The sequence below is a fragment of the Coptis chinensis genome, chromosome 5, assembly GCF_015680905.1.
Source record: "Coptis chinensis isolate HL-2020 chromosome 5, ASM1568090v1, whole genome shotgun sequence".
Taxonomy (NCBI): Eukaryota; Viridiplantae; Streptophyta; class Magnoliopsida; order Ranunculales; family Ranunculaceae; genus Coptis; species Coptis chinensis.
Genome location: NC_141460.1, coordinates 13,522,525 through 13,529,185, shown reverse-complemented (window position 1 = coordinate 13,529,185; position 6,661 = coordinate 13,522,525). Strand labels below are relative to the sequence as shown.

The window sequence follows — 6,661 nt, the reverse complement described above, 5'->3', positions numbered from 1 at the left end:
TGAACTTTATTCAAAAAGTTTTTATTCAATAAACAACAATATTCAAAAGTAAGGAAATTATTTCTAATATTACTCCCCAAATTTTGTAAACAACAGTAAAGCTCCTTTTTCTATTCCCAATTTGAGTAACCCCATCAAGCATCATTTAAGAATAGAGTGTGAGCAGCATACCTAGTTCGAAAATCAAAGTGATCTCTTCGATAAAGATAAGACGCCTCATAACTTCACAAAAGAATGCATGATGGATCACAACATATGTATACTTTTTTAAGGTTCCAACATATGTACATGTCTAGTGATACCTTTTTAAGAACGACATCAATCTCCTCATCATAATCTATTCTGGATGCTAAGTGAAGATCCTTGGCAGCCTCTTTCCACTGGCCAAGTATCGATCGAGCTATGCCACGAGACTTGTATCCTTTTGCTGAATCAAGGTTAATCTAGAACAAAAGAACCGAAATGTAAATCAAAGGTGAGCATTTAACCTCTACACGTAATAAAGCATGTTAGTGTATACTAATTCCATTTTTCTACACGTAATAAAGCATGTTACCTCTAGAACATTATATAGAAATCTACTGAGACTAACAATCCACAAAGAATTAAATAATTCTACGGTGGATGATTAAACTTTACAATCAGTTTTAGCACACCTCCCATTCTCATATATGTTCTATACAAATATCACCTGACCTTGCTCCAACCCTAAGCAAAACTACATCTCTTGATGCACCACTAACTGCCTTTGGAATTAGACTACATAATCTCATCTTCAATTAAAAACCCCCTCCACAAAAAAATAGACTAACCATTTATCTTATGAGAGTCTTGACATTGAGCTTCTTCAGGTGAATGTGGGACTGCCCACAGCCAACAAACGTCACAGGTGCCCCAGGTACGTAAACCATGGAACGAGCGGCTCCAACCTGCATATATTACCAGGTCAAATTAAAGTGAACATCCATATTAGCATTAATCATTAAACGTCAGTGATTGCATCTAGATCCTACCTTGTCATCAATAGTGTCAAACTTTGTCAGTGGAATACCATCAATTAACCTTGCATTAGGTGAAGTCACGAGGTATTGGCAAAGCAAACAGGCTAAATTAAAATTCCATCAACCAGAATGTATGGCCAAATCTAGGAATCTCTATATACTCTAATCCTCACAAAGACTAGAAAGAATAGGAGGGGAAATGGGTGTTTCGATTTTCATATGAGAAGCCATCACGGACAAACAACTTTGATTAAACTTTGAGAGTCGATCAACGGCTAGCATCATTCCCCAACAAAAACGAAACAAGATCTAGGCTGTTGGATAAATTAGCTTTGAACCGCAAGCATTAGTACTTCAAATTGATTGAATAGATTTTTGCTCTGCAATGCATGCGACATCGATCGTTAGGTACTGTACCATGTCTTTACCAAAACAAAAAGGGTACTGTACCATCTAGTTAATAATAACACATGCTAACCAATTTGATTAAACTTTTAAGGATTAGGGTAAAATATATAATGCATGAAAAGAAAGGATAGACCTCTATATCAGCAGGCATTAAATGAGAAAAGACCTCACGCCCTGCTTTCCTCTGTCTCTGGTCTGAAACTCCTATTCACGCTTTGCTCAGCACATTTTACTCTATTTGCAACCATATTAAAGACCTGTTATTCTCCATCTGATTTCAGTTACATACCAGTTTCTTCAAAATCCTGAAAAAGTCTCAACTGTTAAATTTGTTCTTATTTGAGTTGAAACATTTTGAAGAAGTACAAAAAGTAAGTATCATTGTTGCATTAATGGGTGTTTTGCTTATTTAAGCTAGTAAGTAACTAAGTATACCTCATTACAAACTCCAGAAGACAAGAAAACGTACATAGGAAGATAATCAGTTATTAAAGCATAGCACATCTGTTAAATTAAATCAATAACTAAGAAATCACTTACGAAGCAAGAAAAAGTACCAAAATTCATACCTGCATTTCCGTATTGAATCCTCAAAGCTATTCCAATCATGCAAGCCTTTTGCAGTCTCCACCAAAGCATTTCATCTCGCACTGTAGCATAATGTGTACTTAAAGTTCACAAGAAACTGGTTTGTCGAAAAACATGTAAGTCTACCAACTTAAATGAGATTCAATATGAGTGTAAGAGAACCTGAAACCAATGGCAGCAATGACATTTTAAAAACCCTAGCTTTCAAAATCCATAGAGAAATCTCAACAATGGAGCGAAATCTCAACAAACAGTTGAAACCGATTTCAATTAAATATAACCCTAGCCAATTAATCAAAAACAAAACTATTAATTAAAACCAAAACTATTAGAAATTCTAAATCTAAAATATTCTAGATTTAAGGGTGGGGAAAAATCACAAGTGAGCGAGACTAGCTAGAAGGAGAGAATCACGAGGTGAGAGAGGAGAGAAAGAGACGTGCTTTCCTGTTGCTTTGAGAAACTTCGTTGGAGTCACAGTGTTGCTTCCTTTCTTGGAGAGACGATGACGGTGATAGAGGAGAGACGGTGGTTTGTTTCCTTAGCTTTTAGGTTTTTTATTTTATTTTATTTTTCCTGTTTTGTTTTTATGCGGCCAGGTATACTATTTTTCCCTTTCTTTCAAATTATTTCGTTTTACTGCCAAAACAGAAGGATGGCGCGACATACAAAAACCCAAGTCGGCAAGATCTTATTTTTTTTTTTTTTTGGCAATGTGGGTGGGAAAGTTTTAACGAAGAAATTTTAGTCCCAAAAGCCATAAGATTCACGATGTTGTGTAAAAACCACACCAATGGCAACGTTTTTAAATGTCGCTTTATATCAAAAGATTTTGCCAACGCTCATTACGTCGCCGAAAACTAACTCCCAATTTTATTATTTTACATAATTTGGATTATGACTTTTGGCGACATTAAAAACGTTGCCAAATATTGGTTTTAAACACCGTGACAAAAGTTTACTTGTGACGCTTGTAAACGTCGCCAAAGAGAATCATTACCTACGTTTTTCCAGCGTCGCTAAAACTTTTGTCGCTAAAAAACCAGTTTGTTGTAGTGAGTGTAACATAACGATCTTATCAGCTATGGCTCAGGTCGCTCATTCTAGTGTGTTGGAGATGGTGACTCTAGTTCGTTTAGTACAAGCTAATTGTCTTTGGTGATGGGCATGTGTCTGATATTCATTGGACATGAATATTAGGTACTTACAATATATTTTAAAATTAAATATACTATGGTTTTAATCCAATTGGTTAAGATCTCTATCAAAGTTGTACTAATTTTGTTAATATAAACGAGACATTTGAGCTAGCATTTAAAATTATGACTATTGCTAAGAAATAAGAATTCATGTGGTTTAATTGCTTTTGCACTTATCTTATTATCAAACATAAACGGTGATTGAGAACTTATTATGGTTTGTAATTCGGGTTGGATCCGATTATACCATTTTAAAAAATAGTTCGAACATGGTATGACATTTTGGATCCATTTGGGTATGGATCCGAATATGGTTTTGTGTTAAAAAAAATAGATTTGGGCATGGATATACCCTGGTCCGACCCAGACCCAGACCATTTCTAGCCCTAATTAACTCTAGTATACTAGTATCTGGTGGGCCGAACGAAGTAGATCGAAAGGAAAAATGAAGATGAGAGGGGTTACCTAAAATCGACGGCGGGGAGCCGAAAGAAGTGGTTGAGGTCTTGATTCTTGAGGAAGAAGGATGGAGGGGGTGTTCTAAGCCTGTGTGTGTGTGTGTGTGTGTTTTTTTTTTTTATTCTCCTTTTTATTTTGGAACACTAAAAGACAAAAAATTTGGACAGATACAGACAAGTGCTTTTTGGCGTGCCTCCCCTAAAAACTCACTTCGTTCGGGATAACTACAAACTTAACTTGTAAGTAAGCAAGAGTTACACTTGGACCTCCTATAAATTTAGAGGATACTTGTAAAGACTCAAATTCTCGTTAAGGGTATTTTTGTAAATTTCATATTAAATCTAGGGTCATTTATGTAAATTGGTCGTCGGGTTTATATTTCAAACGTACGTAACTTAATGAAACTTAACTCCGACTCCTAAGCCCCGTTAGATAAGCAAATTTTATACGAAAATTTGACCAAAAATGTCGGTTAGCGGTTTTCTGCGTTCGAAGCTGGCACGAGTTAACAGCTTACACGCATGATTGGGTCATCGTTATAGCATGCGGTGAGATAGAATATAGAAGATTAAATTTAGCGGGATGGGCCGGAAAAATAATTACGACGCGACGTCAAACGAGTTGGTGGTTAGGAGTATTAGGACCTTAAGCCTAATTGGAATATATTGGGCTTGGGCCTAAATATATCGGCCCAAATAGAACAAACAAAATCGCGAAACAGGAAAACCAAAAATCGCGAAACCAAAAATCGCACCTAACTTCTCTTTCTTCCCCAATTCGCCAATACTGAAACCCTAGGAGAGAGAAAACTCCCTTCTCCCAAATTCAACCAATTCAACCCAAGAATTCGAACACCCAATCCCTAACAACACTTAAATCAAGTGTGGGGATTCAAATTTTTTTGGAATTGGCGTCGTATTTTCGCGAAAGGTGAGTTTAAATTCGTTTCAAATAAATAGTTAGCTTCAATTTCGATAGCTTGAGGGTGTATTGCTGAAATTGATTGTATTGGGGGTGTTGAAGGTCGGCAGTGGCAGTTTGGAGGAGCTAGAGTGGAGTGAAATAGTGGTGGAGCCGAAAACTAAGGAGGGATCGGCTGACTCGGTAAGAATTTTAAATATTCAATCTATTTTAGAGCATTGATGCTAGTTCACACTTGTTTAAGATCACATTGAGTATCGAATGAGTGAGAAAGAACACCCACTTAGTAGTATTGGATTAAATGTGAATTGAAGAGTGGAATTTGTTGTAGTTAGAGTTGGGAAAAATCATAATAGTTAGGGGGATTGATAGATATGATTGGCATTGACGTGCGGTCCTACAATGGCTGTAAATGACTACAGAGCCCTATCAGAGGAACAATGCCAGAAATGGCCTGTAGCTCTGTTAACGGTAGTTAGATGAAAATTTATCCGAAACCAAATTCTTAACGTCGAGATTTCTTCTCGGCTTACACTAGATAAGAATTTCTCGTTGTTCAATCAATTCTAATAACCGACGTATATGTATATCCTGTTATAGGAGTGAATTCGAGTTGATTTGGTTAAGCGGGCTGGATTTAGTTAAGTGGGCTTGAGGAGAACGGAGCTTGCTAAGGTAGGAACCTACATACCAATATATGGTCTGCTTATTTTCATGCATGATTTGAATTGTTTAAATAGGAAATAGATAGTTGCGTATCAACCATGCATGTATATATGATATTCATGTTTTGCACGGTATTTCCTCGATATAAACTGTATATATAGATAGCTTTCGTGTGAAATGTTTTTTTTTTTTTTTTGGTAAAATCGGGGTAGCGGAGATTTGTTTTCTTTGTTAAAAGAGAAAAATTGGTTTTGGGAAGGGTTCACGTCTCTTGTCTCGATGGGAGGCGAGAGATGGATTTTTATCTTGGTGAGGATTACCCGGTGTTTTGTAACTAGGTGGGAGGTTCCGGATTGTTCCCGGATGGTTGTGTTATTTACGATGATTAAGCCGTTTGGGAATCATCGGTTGTTATTTACTATGACTGGCCCGTTTGGGAGTCATAGGTTGTTTTTACTCTATAGTGGGAAATCCAGGAACTCACACCTACAGAATCAACAGTTTCAAATACTCTATATGTAACTAGAGTATTTGAAAACAATCGGTAATACAAGTATATATATAGATATTACTATGCTTATCACGAGGGGATTTAGAAAAGGAATTGTGAATTCCTATAAAAAAGGAACTATTGTCGCAATTCCGGAGACGGCAGTTCGCTCTAGGATTCCAACTGTGGTGTACACCTTTCGAGGTGGTGGGCCACCTTTAAAGGGATGCATCATTGGATGTAGTCCGGGAATTCCTTTTCTACTTTTCTAGATAACCATGCTTGTACGTGTCACGCTGTATGGTGATTAGCTTGTGTGGGGTTACATGCTACCTCGATGAGGTTTAGACGCGAGGAGTGAGAGTTTAGTCCACTCCTGGATGTGTGTCAGGATCCTGAGCAGTCTGCAGTCGTCGAACGGTTAACCACCGTAAGCTAGGTGACAGCCCGTATGGGGGTCGTGGTCATAGGGCCCACCTGAGCCCTAAAAGCTTTGGGGATTTTGTGTGTCTGAACCACAACACAACGGCATTTTCACTCCTGCCCGGTAAAATCGAGAAAAACAACGGTGCATGGTTCACCTTTGGAAAATCTTGAACCGAGATTGCCCTGCGGATTGGGGAGTACCAGTTGTACCCTCACCATTCTAATAGGATGCAGCGGCCACAATAGTTGTATGATGATTGTGAAAAACTATATTTTGTATATCCATGAAGCATGTCGAGATGATTTATGCTAGTTAGTGATGTATGTATATAGTCACGATATTTGAATACTTTTATGGAAACCCTGCATGTTTTAAATGTTTTCTATAAGTAACTATTTATTGGCTATGTGCGTTTCTACTGGGCATAGTTGTTTGCTCATCCTACTTAACCTTTCAGACGAGCCAGTTGTGGAGGAGGTTTTCCCTAACCCTAGTGATGACG

General features: G+C 37.5%; 1 long non-coding RNA gene across 2 annotated transcripts; it reads right to left on the bottom strand.

Annotated features, from left to right (window-relative positions):
- On the bottom strand, positions 1-2,618 carry LOC147496768 (uncharacterized). 2 transcript variants are annotated; one of them, XR_015196654.1, is made up of 5 exons: positions 2,378-2,618; positions 1,979-2,159; positions 1,543-1,714; positions 813-929; positions 1-443 (listed from the first exon to the last, which is right to left on the bottom strand). It is a non-coding gene; the product is annotated as an uncharacterized LOC147496768 (long non-coding RNA). The 2 variants fall into 2 exon arrangements; XR_015196655.1 differs by lacking the exons at positions 1,543-1,714; positions 1,979-2,159; positions 2,378-2,618 and adding an exon at positions 1,014-1,149.
- Positions 2,619-6,661: the final 4,043 nt, after the last annotated feature.